The sequence below is a fragment of the Tenrec ecaudatus genome, chromosome 2 (assembly GCF_050624435.1).
Source record: "Tenrec ecaudatus isolate mTenEca1 chromosome 2, mTenEca1.hap1, whole genome shotgun sequence".
In the NCBI taxonomy this organism is placed as follows: Eukaryota; Metazoa; Chordata; class Mammalia; order Afrosoricida; family Tenrecidae; genus Tenrec; species Tenrec ecaudatus.
The window spans coordinates 236022414-236039363 of record NC_134531.1 but is presented as its reverse complement, the minus strand read 5'-3'; the positions used below and the strand labels follow the sequence as shown (position 1 = coordinate 236039363).

The following is a 16950-nucleotide window of genomic DNA, read 5'->3' as shown; positions in this document are numbered from 1 at the left end:
AAAATAGTATCCTTACTCTTCAATATTTTAAAGAGGTCTTGGGCAGATGTTTTACCCAATATAAAACATTGTTTAGTCTTGAGTGCTACCCCCATAAGCATTGATTGTCGATCCAAGCAAGAAGAAATCCTTGACCATCATTCATTTCCCCATTTATCATAATGTCAACCATTGGTCCAGCCAGAGGATTTCAGTTTCTTTGCATTGATTTGTAACCCCTACTGAAGGATGCGGTCTTCAACTTCAACAACAAATGTTTCTACAACCAAGAAGCTGCAAATAATGACTTGGGGCAAATTAAACATGGAATCAAAAAGGAAAATTCTTCCCACAGAGCAAATAGAAATGCAGCATAGCTCTGCTGATGCCCTGAATTCACACCTCTAGCCTCCAGAACTATGAACAAATACTTTTGTATTTCTAAACCACTCGTTTTCTGGTAACTTACGTGGATCATTATAGAAATTTGAGGTGCCTGAATATGCCAAGGCCTTTCAAAAAAAACTAAGTCAGAAAAAATTCAACCAGATGTTCTTTAGAAGAGAAGATAACGAGACGTTGACGCACGCATTCCCATGTCACTAGGAAAGAACAATTGCTCAAAAAAGACATCAAGAAAATAAAACAGAGGACCAATGACGACAAGGGAAATCCTTAATGAGAAATCCTTAATGATGCAATAGCTATGCCAACAAAGCAACAATCTCTAGAACAGCCAGGTTGTGAAAATCCTGCAGCACCAGGCAAGATGTTCTTTTCATCTACATAACAATAGCATAAGTCAGGGCCAACTTAATAGCAAGTAAAATCTACATCCTGTTGTTTTATGAAAAGTAAGTGTGCAGTAACCCAGAAATTTGCAAAATAAAATAAAGATAATAATCCAAAGATATATGTGTTGGAAACATGAAAAGCTGAATAAAATATGCTGCTCAAATTTTCAGTGATATTGTTCTTTGTAATATTCTCTTTATATGAAATATAGGTTATGAAGAAAAGCAATCTCATTCAAAAAGTCAAAGAAAGAATGAATATAAAAAATATTGAAAATACTTAACTGTTGAGAAGAGCAGTTTCCTCTAAGTGTTGCAGGAAAGCACTGACGGCTACAGTCAGCTGTGGAATTGTGATAACAGCAGCGTGTACACTTGTTTAAGAGTGTCCTCTCTAGAACGGGTATCTTTTATCTACTTTTGCCTTTCTTCGAGGTGGGGGGAGAGCACTCTTCCTTACATTATGGAAGTTTATCTGTGTTCCTAAGATGTTTGTCATAGGAAATTTCTGATGCAATTCCTTTATTGGCTATAGTCCAGTATGAAGTGAAATTGGTAGCTTTTCTAGAAACTTTTAAACACAGTTGAGAATATTTATTTCCCTTTTGTGTATATACCAATATGTGAAACTCAGCGATTGTCAGTGGGGATACGTTCAATGTAGAAAGCTAGTTGGAAAACCGGAGCCAATAGATAGGTATATACTAGAGATAAAGAAAGGGGAAAATAGAATGAATCAAAGTGCCTAGTTAGAAATAAACTTGCCACTGACTGGCTTTTTTGGTTTATAAATGCCCTGTCCATGGAGTTTTCCCCTAATTGTACATGCAAACACTAATGATTGTATCATGTCTGGTATCCAGTTTTGTGTACAACCTAAAATGTCACTACCAATTTGAACTTAAATATTAAAAACAAGCAAATAAAGCACTAAACTCACTGCCATCGAGTCAATTCCAACTAATAGCAACCACATGTGTTAGTAATATCACTCACAGTACAAGACAAAAAAGGGAGAAATTATGTTTTCCATTTATTTTCCTTTCTGAATTTTGAGATAGGCATTACTCTGTACAATTCAATGAAGTTCATTTTCAGATCAACCCAATTTTATTGATTTGAGTTCAGCTTCATGAGTTTACACTAAAGTGTGGTTCACCCTAAAAGAATGCCAACCGAGTCACACTTTGACATCTATATAGCCTTGTAGTAAAAGGCAAACTAGTATAAAGGTAGTTGGATTACAGTCCATTTGATGCTAGATTTACTTTACAGCTGTCTCCAGCAAAGAGAGAAGCCAGGAGCTAAAGCGTCAGTGGTTTTCAAACAGATTTGGAGTTAGTTGGTGAGCAGGGAAGATGCCTGGAGAAACACTGAAAATGAGCTGAGCTATTTAAAACTTTTTGGTGTTTGAGATTCTGTCTGCATTTGGATTTGCTACTGACTGAAATAATTTGAAAGTTGACACATTCTCACAGATTTATCTTTTTTTAATCTACTTAGTTTCACTAAGAAGTATTTAGCCAAAGCTACTGAAAGGGAATGTTAATGCTTTAATGGATTTTTAGGATGTAAGATGAAAAAAAGAAGAAACTATGAAAACCAAGATCTATTCATTATCTATCTAGCTAGCTATTTCTATCTATTACTTTTTAATATATTTACCTTGTTTCTGAATGATTTTCTCTTTGTTTTACAATTCAATTATCAGCCACATTTTATTCACACATGCATGAAGATATTTGGGCAATAGCAATGTGAGTTAAAGAAAACATGAGCACTTACCTGGCAGAGGAGATTCCATGATCACGAAGGTGGTTTTCCCAGGGCGAGGCTTACCCATTGCACTCCGATGTGCTGACCCCAGCGATTTCCCCAAATGTGAGGAACTCGACTGCATAATTTGTGGTAGTAGGGGACTGTGTTCGCGCTCTCCCCTAATAAAAAAAAAAGAACATATGAGCAGGCTCGGCACACTCACAAGATCTGCAGGATTTTGTAATTTTCACTGGACTTTCTTTAGATTTCTCATGCACATTCCTAATTTAACTGTTAGTGATGTGTACAATGTTCATTATTTCAGTTCTTCTATTACTCTATCACATATAAAATAAATTGATAAAAATAATGTGATTGGAACACCTCTATAGAGATGTTAAGTGATTTGCTATTCAGATCAGATACAGCAGCACTTTTTATGAGTAAATAATTTCAAGTTTGATTTAATACCTGGAAAGATTAGTTTATAATCAAATACTTGATTTCTGTATAAATTTTTAGTATGAAGGAATTTCCTGTCTTCCTCATGTTGTCACTACCAGAAATAAAGCTTCAGAAATATTCATTGTTAAAAGCATATTCATTGAAATGATCTTTTAACTTACCCTCAATGTTTAAATTCTTGTAAAAAATGTCAAAATATTCTTAAAAAAAAAACTAAACAACAAAACAAAATAATATATCCATCTCTCCAATACTCACTATACTCAATTTTCTCAATTTGCCATTTGGAAGGAGAATATATAAACCATTTTAAAGAAATAAATATTCAAATCACCATAAATACTCAGGGACTTTATATTTCCATGACTAGGAGGTGTTGGAGCTTGGATACCAACCCACTATCTTTATTGAACATTTTTTCACATGCTATCACTGAAGCCACATTCCTTAGAGAAAACAATGAGATCGAGTGACTCCTCTTCAAATGAGTATTCCAAGAATCTTAGTTCGACAAGGTTATATACAATTAAAAGGCTCCCAGGGATGTAAAAAGTTCTCGTAGGCTTTAGTGATAAACTACCAATGTGTGTACAGAATAGACACTGAATTAATGACCCTCTTGTATGGAATCTAAATTTATGTACCTTAGCTTTGCATGACAACACTAATGAAAAAGAAATCTATGTGTCGAAGAGCCGTGTCTTGTTATAGAGAAATAAAGCTCCAAAAGGAAATTAAAACTATATTCCAGCAGCTTGTGTGACTTTAATCATACATATGAGTTACTTTAACTTTGAAAAACCAGTTATATAATAATGTGTTTTATTATGACTCTAATCCATTTATTGTTTTTTGTATCTAAACTATTTCTTAGTATATATGAATTCATTCATGCATAGGAAAATACATATAATTCCTACTGCTTGCAAGTTCATGTTCTTGAGTATATATGATACTTTATATCAAATTTAACAAAATGTTAAAAAGTACAGGCAACACCTACAATTTCTAGAAGCTAGCCATTTTAGTAATATATAGCGAATCGTAATAGTTTGAAAGCAGTATTCTTTTACAATGGTAGTAGCTTAGAAGCTATGCACACGTAACTAGTATCTGCTTTAGATCATCAAATATCATTAATGTTGACAGAGGTTAATATTCATATTTTAGAAAACAGAAGTCACCCTTAATTTTTTACGTGTTAAAGTTTTTATACTGTTGTGCTATGTACTCATTCATTATATAACAATGACTCACTTTGTCTTCTTTTCATGCTTGTCTTCCTTTCTTAAATATATGAACTTCATATTTTCTCAGTGTAATAAAACTGACAGTAAAATATTTTTAGTTTAAATCAGCATAAGAAGGAATATCCTTAATTAAAAATATTTTTAAAAAGGAGATCTACTTCTAAAATAGAGGCCTTGTAACTGGAACATGTCTGCTAGGACTTTAAGGGAAAGAATAAAGTGTAACGTAATCATTTCCATAAGATGTATTTTTTTTTAAATTCGACAAGCATACTATGTCTTTATTTTATGTATGTCTTCATTTTTTAATAACAACTTTCCTGGTTAGTGTAAGTTACTTTTCAATGGGTAATTTGCATATATTTTTAGAGTACCTCTTCTCAGAGCACATGCTATATAAAATAATTCACATGTAAACATTAAATCCTGCCTCAAAAGAAATGTTCAGACAGATAAACACCTGCCTCAGGTTGTTGTTTTCAGATGCCCTCAAGTCAGCTCTGACTCATAGCAAAACTATGCACAGAAGAATCAGACGGTGTCCAGTGCTGTGTCATTTTCACACCTGTTACACTGCAGCCTATTGTAACCATGATGTCACTTCATTTTCATGACAGGAGTCTTCTGTTTTTTCACTGCCTTTTTAATTTTACCAGTATGATGTCATTTTCCAGGTCCAATGCCTACTGATAGTATTTCCAAAGTATGTGGTACAAAATTTCCACATCCTTGCTTCTAGAGAGCATTCTGGTTGTACTTCTAAGCCAGATTTGTTTGTCCTCCTGGCAGTCCATCATACTTTTAGTATTTCTTTTCCAGCATCATAATTCAGATGTAACAATTATTTTGTGAGCTTCCTTATTCCACGTGCAACTCTCACCTGCATATGTGACGACTGAAAATACGTGACTTGGATCAGGTGTACTTTGGTCCTCAAAGTGATGTCCTGGTTTTTCACAACATTATAAAAATGTGGTGAAATAGATTTACCCAGTACAATATGTTGTTTTACGTGTTTACTGCTGCTTCTATAAACATTTATTGTGAATCCAAACAAGATGAAATACTTGTCAAATTCTATCCTTTCTCCATTTCTGATTTTAACTATTTGTCCAGTTGGGAGGATTTGGGGTTTCTTTATGTTGAGTTGTAAACATACTAAAGGCTGCAATTCTTGATTTTTATCACCAACTGATTCAAGTTCTCTTGACTTTCAGAAAACAAGGCTGTACAGTTTGCATATTGCAGGTTGGGAATAAGTCTTCTTCCGATGTTGATGCCAAGTTCTTCCTCATGAAGTCCAAATTTTTAGATTATTTACTCACCATACAGATTCAATAAATATGCTAAATTGATACAATACTGACTCAAACTTTTCCTAATTTTAAACTAAGTGGTATGGTCTTGATCTGTTGGAATGGCTATCTCTTGATTAATATATAGTTTCTGTATAAGCACAATACGATGTTGTGGAATTTCTATTCTTCTCATGGCTATACATAGTTTATTATGATTCACACAATTACATGCCTTTGAATAAGCTATAAAACACTTCACTTACTTGTTTAATCAAGTAAGCCTTGTTCAGACACTCTTTGCTTTGAGTCAAGATCTGTCTGATATCAGCCATGATATCTTTGTTGCAAGGCCTCTTCTGCAGACAGCTTGAGTTTCTTGCAGCGCCCTGTCAATCTACTGTTGCAACCACTTTCCAATGGTCTTCAGCAAAAATTTTACTTCCATGTGACAGGAATGATATTGTTAGATAATATTTTTTGCATTCTATAGGATCATTTTTCTTTGGCGTGGGTACACACATATTTATCTTTCCTGCAACTGGCCAGGTAGCTGTCTTTCTTTCCATAGACAAGTGAGTGAGGCCAGTGTTTCATCATTGTTGAAACATTTTTTTTTGTTTTCTGTCAATTTTTGAAGCCTTGCATCTGCCAAATGCCTTCTGTGCATCCTGGATTTCTTCCTTCGGTGCCATAGGTTCTTGATCATATGCTATTTCTTTTTTTGGTACAGTGGCTGTGTATTCTAGTTAGCTTCTTTAATACTTACGTCAGCATTCAATATTTTGCATCCAAATATTTCAGTACTTTCTCTTAAGGCTAGATTATGTTTTCTTCAGCATAAAATATTCTTTCTGTTTGGTTTTCTAACTTCAAGGGTTTGCATATTTCATTATAATAGTTTACTATGTTTTGGTGAGCTTCACTTGGACATTTTCTGTACAGCTCCTCTACTTCATGACTTCTTCCAATTCAGCGGTTCTCAACATGAGGGTCGCGACCCTTTGGGAGTCAAATGACCTTTGCACAGGGGAGGCCTGATTCATAACAGTAGCAAAATTACAGTCATGAAGTAGCAATGAAAATAATTTTATGGTTGTGGGTTCCCACAACATAACGAAGTGTAGTAAAGGATCGAGGCATTAGGAAGGTTGAGAACCACTTTCTATTTGCTTTACCTACTCTACAGTCAAGAACAAAGTTGGACTTTTTTCTGACCCCCATTTTTATCTTTTCTTTCTTTCCTCTCTTTTAGATAACCTTTTGCTTTTTTCATATATATGATGCCCATGTCATATCAGAGATTTTCACATCTTCTGTCATTATAATCATGAAATTTCAGTGGGATATGTTCAAGGATGTATTTTGGTTTGTGGGATTTGTTTTAATTTTTTCCAACTTCAACATGAATTCACATATGAGCAATCAATGGGTCTGTTCCAAAGTTAAGCCTAATGTAAGTTCCTGGTGTTGACTTTCTCCATAAACTCTTCCTACAGATAACAAATTTTATTTCTATGTATTCCATCTGAGGAAAACAAAAGTACTTTTTAAATTGCTGTTTATGTTGTGAAAAGGTACTTGTGATAAATAATTCCTTGGTTTTACTAATTCTGATGCAATCTCCAGTTTTGTTCTATCACTAAGTCCATTTTCCCCCAAGTACTGTTCCCTTTTCTGTTTCTCACACTTGCATTCCAACCACCTGTAATTATCAATACATCTGGAATACATGTTTGATCAATTTCACACTGAAAATTTTTGTATTTAGATTATTTATAGTGAGCTTAATGTTTAGTGCATACATTTTAATAGTTTTATTGATGGAAATTTCTTGTATTTTGATACACATTATTCTATACCTGACTGCTTTGTACATTGTGATATACCTTGAAATATCCTTTTATATCATGAATGATAGATTATTTATATTTAATTTGTCATTGTGGGCATATAAACCATATGCTTGTCTGATTAAAAATGCCCGAGGTCCATTTTAGCTCACTGTTGTCTAGTTTACAGATATTTATGCGTCCCATTTAATCCTTGAAGCTTAGATAATTGAAGAAAACATTCATGCCTTGAGTTGCATCTATGCAAGTTTCTACAGATATAATATTTTGACTGATGCAGGAATCATCAAAAGATGCTAAAAGAAATACACATAGACACAGTACCAAAAAGAACTAGTAGACATTGAACCATTTCATGAGGTAGTTGTGTTTTCAAATTTATTTCTCTAGCTTCTAATCTCCACTACAATGGTTACAAAGAACTCATCTACAAAACTCACAATTAAAGGATTTGTTAAGAAAGTGAACCAGCTCTAACACAGTGAGAAATTCTCAGGATACAGTTGTTTATCAAGACATATTACAAAGTCCTTTGAGGTCTGATAATAAAGTCCCAAAGGTACAACCTGAAGGTGCTCATCTCCCCTTCAGCATTTCAGTAAGCACAACCTCCCAGTGAAGTGCCCAGAGGCGCCTCACTCCATTAGCCAGTCTCCTGAAGAACAGGGCTTAGCTTTATTGCTCTGTGGTTTGAGAAGTCCACGACTCTAGTTGGGTTTTTTTTTGGAGTCCTGATCTTGATGCTGCTCCTTTGAGGTCAGTTTTCTTCTGGATCCAAGAGGTTCTCTATTCAGGGAGCCTGAGTCCTTAGGACATGCTCTGCTCCTGGCTCAAGCGAGACATAACTTGCTTCTCAGCAGGCTCATTTTATATACAGCCTTATGCCACTCCAGGTAGCTCTATTCACAATTCCTCATAGGTGAATTCTATCACCTTTGCTCCCTACCTTCTTACCTGGCCCAGGCAGGAAAAGGTTTGTTTGGTGGAAGTTAGATATTTTGGCTATAAGAACCACATAAAAATTTCACTGCCTCTGCACTAGCATATGATCGAAAACCTTTAGTACTGAAGGAAGAAGGGCAAGTTACACTGACTGCATAAGCAATGAGCAAAGATTCAGGAATTAACAGAACAACAGTGAAATATTTCAACAATATTGATCCAGCAATAGAAGCACTCATCTATATATTTATTTTCATTCTGAAGAAAGTTGATACAACAGAATGTGGAAATTACTGAATGATACACAGTAGTTCTCAAACTTTCCTAATGCAGGGCCCCTTTAATACAGTTCCTCAAGTTATGGTGACCCCCAACCATAAAATTATTTTCGTTGCTACTTCATAACTGTCATTTTGCTACTGCTATGAATCAGGTGAACCTTGGGAAAGGGTCATTCTACCCCCAAAGGGGTGGCGACACACAGGTTGACGACTGTTGGAACATCACATGCAAGACATTTTGTTGAAGATAATTAAAACATGGATGGAACATTAATTCATCAGAGAGCTGACAGTGATTCTAGCTGAATTCTGAAGGGAATGTACATGAGGGAAGTCATTGCAGATGTCAGCTGACTCTGCTGAAAACAGAGAATATAAAAAACATTGTTTATGTGTTTTATTGACTATGCAAATAGCTTACACGGTGGATCATCAATAACTACAGATGACATTCTAAAGAAGAAGTTCATTCCATGAGAGACCTGTACTCAGTTTTACAGTCCTGCAAACAGAACAAGAGGATACATACATTCAGCAGCCAATAACTACCTCAGAGTTTACCAGGTCTGCTTTTATAAGTAAAGGTTGAGTAACAAACAGTTATCAAATAATCATTCAACAGATTTTCAACATATACTCATATTTAAATCTCATAGTAGGAGAAGAAAGTTAAAATAGGATTAAACCCCATTTTAGAAGACTATTTTCCTTTTACTTGTTACTGTGGATGCTCAATTACAATACTATGATTTCATATCTTTTATAATTCACAAGAGTAATGATATGAGAAAAGAAAGCAGGTTCCATCAGCTTGGTGTATATCTAAGAAAATGAGAAAAGAAATAGATTTAAGATCAGAAGTAGACATTAGAGTGACTCAGAGTTATTTTTCGGTATTTTAAATTTTATACTTCATTTAAAAATACGAGTTGCATTATGGAAGATAAGAAATCTATCAAAAGTTATATGAAACAACTCTTCTGGAATCTTGAGTCCAGCTGATGGCTCGAGCACCTGGAGTAGTGCTTGGTGAAGAAAGAGTAAGGTAAATGTATTGTTTCTTCCAGCCAACACCATCTTCCAGTTCACAAACATGTGGCCCTAAGGATGATGGCCCATAATCCTGCTACCAAGGGGAACAGTAAGTATCTTTTTCCTCTAAAATTTGGGATTGTGGGCTTTACTTATCACTTTGGGTAACTGGGGGCTTATCACACAGTTTATTCTTGCATTTAGGTCATGTGCTTACATGGGGTGTCGTGTGCGGTCTGTCAAGGGGAATTAAAGAGATAGATACTATTTTTCTTTTTCTTTCACACAGGATCCATGCATTAAGGAAATCTGTCCCTAATCACTAAATGAACAGGTTAAAGCACAACAATAAATCCTGAATAAGACTGCCAGCAGCAGCTGAATAATTATGATGATGAAGGAAATCCTTGTCTAGTTCATGTTAACAGGGAGCATGATTAAATTTCTCCCCCTTGAATCGCATGTTGGTCATTGATTTTTTTGTTGAGAAATTTCTATTCTATTCCTATTTTGTTGAGTCATTTTACCAACATGGACTGTTGGATTTTGTCAAATGCCTTTTGTTAATCAATTAGTATGTTTTTGTTTGTTTGTTTTGTTTTTTGCTTTGTTTTAGCTACATGTTGGGAAAAATTGATGATCTTTTATAACGTTAAATCATCCTCATAAAACCGGGATGCACCCACATCGGCATGAGGTGTTCTTATTTTATTTTCATGGATTCTATTGACTGTAATTCTATCCAAAATTTTTACATCTAACATCATAAGGGTGTTGGCTTATAATTTTCTAATCTTATGATGTATTTCCTTAGTTTTCATATCAGGTTGTATTTGGTTTATAAATTCAATTTGAGGTTTGCCATCCTTTTCTATATTTGGGAATAATTTTTATGAACTAGTAACAGCTCTTTTTGGAATGTTTGGTCAAATTCCCTGATGAGGCCATGTGTTCCTATACTTTTTGTTGTAAATTTTAAATAATGTGATAAAGTTATGTTTTATTATCAGTCTGTGCAGTTTCTCACATTCAACTAGGTTAGAGTAGATAAGTAGACTGCTCCTAGAAATGCCTCCGTTTCTTAGGTTTCTACATTTACTGGTGTATGATTCTTCATACTTTGCTATTGTCTTTTTATTTCAGGTGGGTCTGTTGTAATGTTGCTCATTTCATTTTATATTCGTGATATTTATATCTTTTCCTTTCTCAGGTTTACCAGTGGTTTTTCAATTTGGCTAATTCTTTTAAAGCAACATCTTGTGTTGTGGATTTTTCCTATTGTTTTTCAGTTTTCTGATTCATTATTTTCTGCTGTAATTTTTACTATTTCTTTTGTTCTGGTGGCCGAAAATCTAGTTGGCTTCTTTTCTCTTTGTGGATGATGTAGAATAAATGGATTAATTTTTGTTTATTCTTATTTTTGATGTGTACATAGGTTTAGCTATGTCAAAAAAGTTTTGGTATATTGTATTTTCTTTGTTATTTGTTTCAAGTAATATTTAAATTTAAGCAGTATATTGTCTATTTCCCACTTATCAAAATGTTCCTTTATCTTCTTATTGTTGATTTCTATTTATAAAGCATTGTGATCTGAGAAGATAGCTCACAATGTATCAAAATTTAAAAATTACAAAGGTCTGTTTTGTGGCATAACTGATGGTCCCTTCTGGAGAATATTCCATGTGTGCTGGAAAATAATGCATATTGTGCTATTGTTGGGTGGAGTGTTCTGTACATGGCTTAGAGGTCAAGTTGATAAGTTATACTGTTTATTTCTTCAGTGTTTTTGTCGAGTTTCTTCCTAGTTGTTCTTCCTTCCTCAAGAGTGGTGCATTGTCGTCTCCTACTATTATTATAGTATTGTCAATTTCTTTTTTTAATCTATAAGAGCTTAAGATACTTTAAGTTGATTATTCAGAGACATTAATTTTCATTATCGACATACCATTTGTTCAGTTGTCCATTTATCATTATGAAATGTCCTTCTGTATCTCTCATTGTAGATTTGCCTTGAAGTCTATTTCATTGCAGGTTAATATTGTCAATCATTCTTTATAAAAATTGTCAATAACTCCTTGGGGCTCTACTCAAGCACTCCCTCAATGCATGAATACTTTCTTCTATTAAATTTGCATTCTATGATGCTCACCCTCCCGACACAACTGCTGAAGCCAAAGCAGGTGAACAAGTAAATGTGGTGAAGAAAGCTGATGGTGCCCGGCTATCAAAAAAGATAGCATCTGAGGTCTTAAAGGCTTGAAGATAAAAAAGCGGCCATCTAGTTCAGAAGCAACAAAGCCCACATGGAAGAAAACACCAGCCTGTGTGATTATGTGGTCCTAAAGGGATCAGTTATCAGGCATCAAAGAACAAAAAAGCATATCATTGGCTGCACACCTCCATGATAGGATCACAGAGGGCAAACGGGTGCATAAGCAAATGTGGCGAAGAAAGCTGATGGTGCCCAGCTATCAAAAGAGATAGTGTCTGGGGTCTTAAAGGCTTGAAGGTGAACAAGTGGCCATCTAGCTCAGAAGCAACAAAGCCCACATTGAAGAAGCACACCAGCCTGTGTGATCACGAGGTGTCAAAGGGATCAGCTATAAGGCAACATCAACAACAACAAAAAAAATCTTACCATAGTGAATGAAGGGGGAAGTGCAGAATGGAGACCCAAAGCACATTTGTCGGCCACTGGAGATCCCCTCACAGAGGGGTGTAGGGGAGGAGATGAATCAGTCAGGGTGTGACATAGCACCTATGAAGAGTACTGTTTCCTCCAGTTCCTAAATGCTTCCTCCACCCCCACCCCCCACTACCATGATCCGAATTCTACCGTGCAAGTCTGGATAGAGTAGAGGTTGTACACTGCATATAGGAGCTGGAGACACAGGGAATCCAGAGTGGATGATATCTTCAGGACCAGAGGTGTGAGGGGTGATACTGGGAGGGTAGAGGGTGAGTGGGTTGGAATGGGGGAACCAATTACAAGGATCTACATGTGACCTCCTCCCTGGGGCATGGACAATAGAAAAGAGGGGGAAGGGAGACACTGGATAGGGCAAGATAAGACAAAATAATAATTTATAAATTATAAAGGGTTCATGAGGGAGGGGGGAGTGGGGACGGAGAGGAAAAAAAATGACCTGATGCAAAGGGCTTAAATGGAAAGCAAATGTTTTGAAAATGATTAGGGAACGGAATGCACAGATGTGCTTTATACAATTGATGCATGTAAATGTATGGATTATTATAAAAGTTGTATGAGCCACTAATACAATGTTTTTTTTAAAATGCCATTAACTTAATGTACATTTTTCCATTATTTGATTTTTAGTGGGTTTTTTTAAAATTTGTGTTCTAGGTGTGTTCATTTTAAGCAGAACACTGATAGGACCTGTCTTCTTATCCATTATGCTACTCTTTCTATTGTCTGGAGCATTTAATCACTTTGCAGTCAATGTCATCCTTGATAGCTATGAATTTATTTCCACTATTTTGCTATTGTGTATGTTTGTTGTTGGTGTCTTTGTTCCTCATACTTTTCTTCACTGATTTCATTTTTTGTGGGTTTTCTTGTCTTTTTTGTTCCCCTCGCTGTTTTGTTGTTTATTAGGTTTTTATGATATTCGTCCTTTTTAAAAAATGTTTTATTAGGGGCTCATACAACTCTTATCACAATCCATACATACATCAATTGTGTAAAGCACATCTGTACATTCATTGCCCTCATCATTTTCAAAACATTTGCTCTCCACTTAAGCCCTTGGCATCAGGTCCTCTTTTATATCCCCCTCCCTCCCAGCTCCCCCCTCCCTCATAGCCCTTGATAATTTATAAATTAATATTTTGTCATATCTTACCTGTCTGACATCTTCCTTCACCCCTTTTCTGTTTTCCCTCCCCCAGGGAGGAGGTCACATGTAGATCCTTATAATTGGTTCGCTCTTTCCAACACTGTTTCCCTCTACCCTCCCAGTATTGCCACTCACACCCCTGGTCCTGAAGGGATAATCCGCCCTGGATTCCCTGTGTTTCCGGTTCCTATCTGTACCACTGTACAGATCTGGTCTAGCTAGAATTGCAAGGCAGAATTCGCATCATGATTGTTGGGGGAAGGAGAGGAAGCGTTTAGGAACTAGAAAAAAGTTGTATTTTTCATCTATGCTATATCGCACCTTGACTGACTCATCTCCTCCCCTAGACCCTTCTGCAAGGGGATCTCCAGTGGCCAATGAATGGGCTTTCAGTCTCCACTCTGTACTTCCCCATTCATTCACTATGGTAAGATTTTTTTGTTCTGATGTTGCCTTATACCTGATCCCTTCGACACTGGTGTGCTTCTTCCATGTGGGCTTTGTTGCTTCTGAGCTAGATGGCCGCATGTTTACCTTCAAGACTTTAAGACCCCAGATGCTATACCTTTTGATAGCGGGCCACCATCAGCTTTCTTCGCCACATTTGCTTATGCACCTGTTTGTCCTCGGTGATTGTATCATGGAGGTGTGCACCCAATGGTATGATTTTTTTGTTCTTTGATGCCTGATAATTGATCCCTTTGGAACCTCGTAATCACAAAGACTGGTGTAGTCTTTCATAATGGCTTTGTTGCTTCTGAGTTAGATGGCCACTTGTTTATCTTCAAGCATTTAAGACCCCAGACACTATATCTTTGATAGCCAGGCAACATCAGCTTTATTCACTACATTTGCTTATTTGCCTGCTTTGTCTTTAGCGGTTGTGTTGGGAGGGTGAGCGTCATAGAATGCCAATTTAATATAAGAAAGTATTCTTGCATTGAGAGAGTACTTGAGTGAAGACCCAAAGTCCTTCTGCTACCTTAATGCTAAACCTATAAATATGGACACATAGATTTATTTCCTCATCCTCATATATAAATATAATTTCATATGTACAATCTTTGCCTAGATCTCTATAAATTTGCCTCCCAGCTCTTTCCTCTATTTCCTTTGACTTTCCTTCTGTCCCACTATCATGCTTAGTCCCCACCAGGGTTTCAGCAATGCCTATTCATTACACTACCCTTGATCATGCCGTACCAGGCCTCCCACACCCACTTCACCACCAATTTAGACCACTTGTTGTTCCCTTGTCCCTGGGTTTGTTAACACCACTTCCTTTCCCCCTTACCTCCCCCTACCCCATTTCCACTAGAACTGTCTATCCCATTGTTTTTCCTCCATATTTTTCATCCAACCTATCTTATTTAGACAGACCTGTGGAGATAATAACATGTACAAAAACAAGACAGAGTGCAACCAAGCAACAATATACAATAAACCAACAACAGCAAACCACTGACAAAGAACAAAACCAAACACAGCAAGAAAGAAAAGATTGTAGTTAGTTCAAGGATCATTTGATGGCTTCAGGAATGTTTTCCAGTCCACTCTTTTGCGGCACTACACCCTGGCCCCAAAGTCCACCTTCAGCATTCCCTGGGGACCTTGCTGCTCCATTCCCTTGCTGTTCCGTTGCACCAGTGCTTTGACTTGGTGTGGTGGGATCAGGTCAAGCGCAACTCCCACACTGTGTCTCCAGTGCTGTCCCCTGCAGGGCTATGGGTCAGTGAGGGGCGTCATGTGTCATAGTGGGGCTGGCCATGTGGTCCTCTCTGTGGACTAACTGCTCTACTTGGGGTCATCATCCTCTATTGCTGGTGGGTCAGGATGTGCTCCACTGTCTCCTACTCCCCCTTCATCTGCTCCCGTGTGCTCCAATCAGATATGTCCCTCTCCTGAAGCTGCAGATTCAAAGCTGTCCTTTGAAATAAATTCTTCTGGGAGGAGGAACAGGTGTCCACTTAGTATTTGGTACTGGGGCCAGCCCCCCAGACTTCTCCACTGGTTCCCTACTCCACCCTGGAATGTTCCATTCACACCTTGGGGCACTGGGTTGAAGTCTGGTCCCTCTTTCCCTGTGGAGATATAAACAATACCCTCCCTTGGGTCAGTTAGTGCCCCATGCCCCCGCTACCCATTTCTTCCTTATTTTCATCCTTTTATTCCATTTCCTACCTCCTCCCCAGTTGTCTACCATGTGCATCCCTGGATTTGATCTGGTCTCTGTCATACTCCATGGTCCTCACCCCTAGAATATTTTTATACAGTACTTTTTTCCCTATGCCCCTTTTGCATTTTTAAAAAATGCTTACCTCAGCAGGCTCATGTTGTAATTGTCCTTTTGTGCTTGACTAACTTCGCTTGGCATGGTTTCCTCGAGATCTCCCCATGCTGAGATAATCCGAGAAGCTGAAGAAAACCTAAGAGCTATGTCTGATGCCATGAACTGAACAACATTAGAATTATTGGCTTACCGGAGGAAGACACAACAAAGAAGTCATCTGCAACAATAGTGAGAGAATTCTTGGAGGAAAACTTCTCCAGCCTAATGAATGAAAACCAGGCAACCATTGAAGAGGCTGAAAGAACACCAGAAGATTGAACCCCAAGAAGAAGTCACCAAGGCACATAATAGTTAAACTATCCAACTTTGAGGAAAAGGAGAAAATCATGAGAGCAGCTAGGGAAAAACAAGCAATCACATATAAAGGTTCCCATATAAGAATATGCTCAAACCTATCAGCAGAAACTATGAAAAAGAGGAGAGAGTGGAGTAACATATTGCAAAAATTGAAGGAAAACAACACGAGCCCAAGAATACTCTACTCAGCCAAATTGTCGATCAAGATAGATGGAGAAGTAAGAGTCTTCCCAGACAAGGAAAAACTCAAAGAATATGTTAGAAGAAACCCGGCCCTACAAAAGATCCTTGCCAACCCAGTATGGGCAGAAGAACAACACTCACCAAGCACAAATAAGAGACCAACACATAGAACAACTTCACCCAGAGCACAACAAAGAGAAAACAGACCCCAAGATAGCATTGGCTTAAGGATGGGAAGAAGTCAAGAATAAAAAACACACACACACACACATGCACAACACACTAATGAGAACGGAAAGTAGGAAAACTCCCAACAAAAAATGTATAAGGTGACATCACAGAGTCCGCAGATGGAGATAATAACCCTGAATATCAATGGCCTGAACTCAGGCATTAAAAGACTGAGACTCTCAGACTGACTTAGAAAACACAACCAATCAATCTGCTGCCTACAGGAGACACATCTCAAGGCTACAGACAAAAATAGGCTGAGAATCAAAGGCTGAAGAAGGTCCTACCAAGCAAACAGCAATACAAGAAAAGCAGGGGTTGCAATCCTAATATCAGATAAAATTGACCTCAAAGTACAAACCATAAAACAAGATAAGGAGAAA

General features: G+C 37.0%; 1 non-coding gene across 1 annotated transcript; it reads left to right on the top strand.

Annotated features, from left to right (window-relative positions):
- Positions 1–2550: 2550 nt before the first annotated feature.
- Positions 2551–2713, top strand: LOC142441711 (U1 spliceosomal RNA). The gene has a single exon (XR_012783063.1). It is a non-coding gene; the product is annotated as a U1 spliceosomal RNA (small nuclear RNA).
- The last annotated feature ends 14237 nt before the right edge of the window (positions 2714–16950 follow it).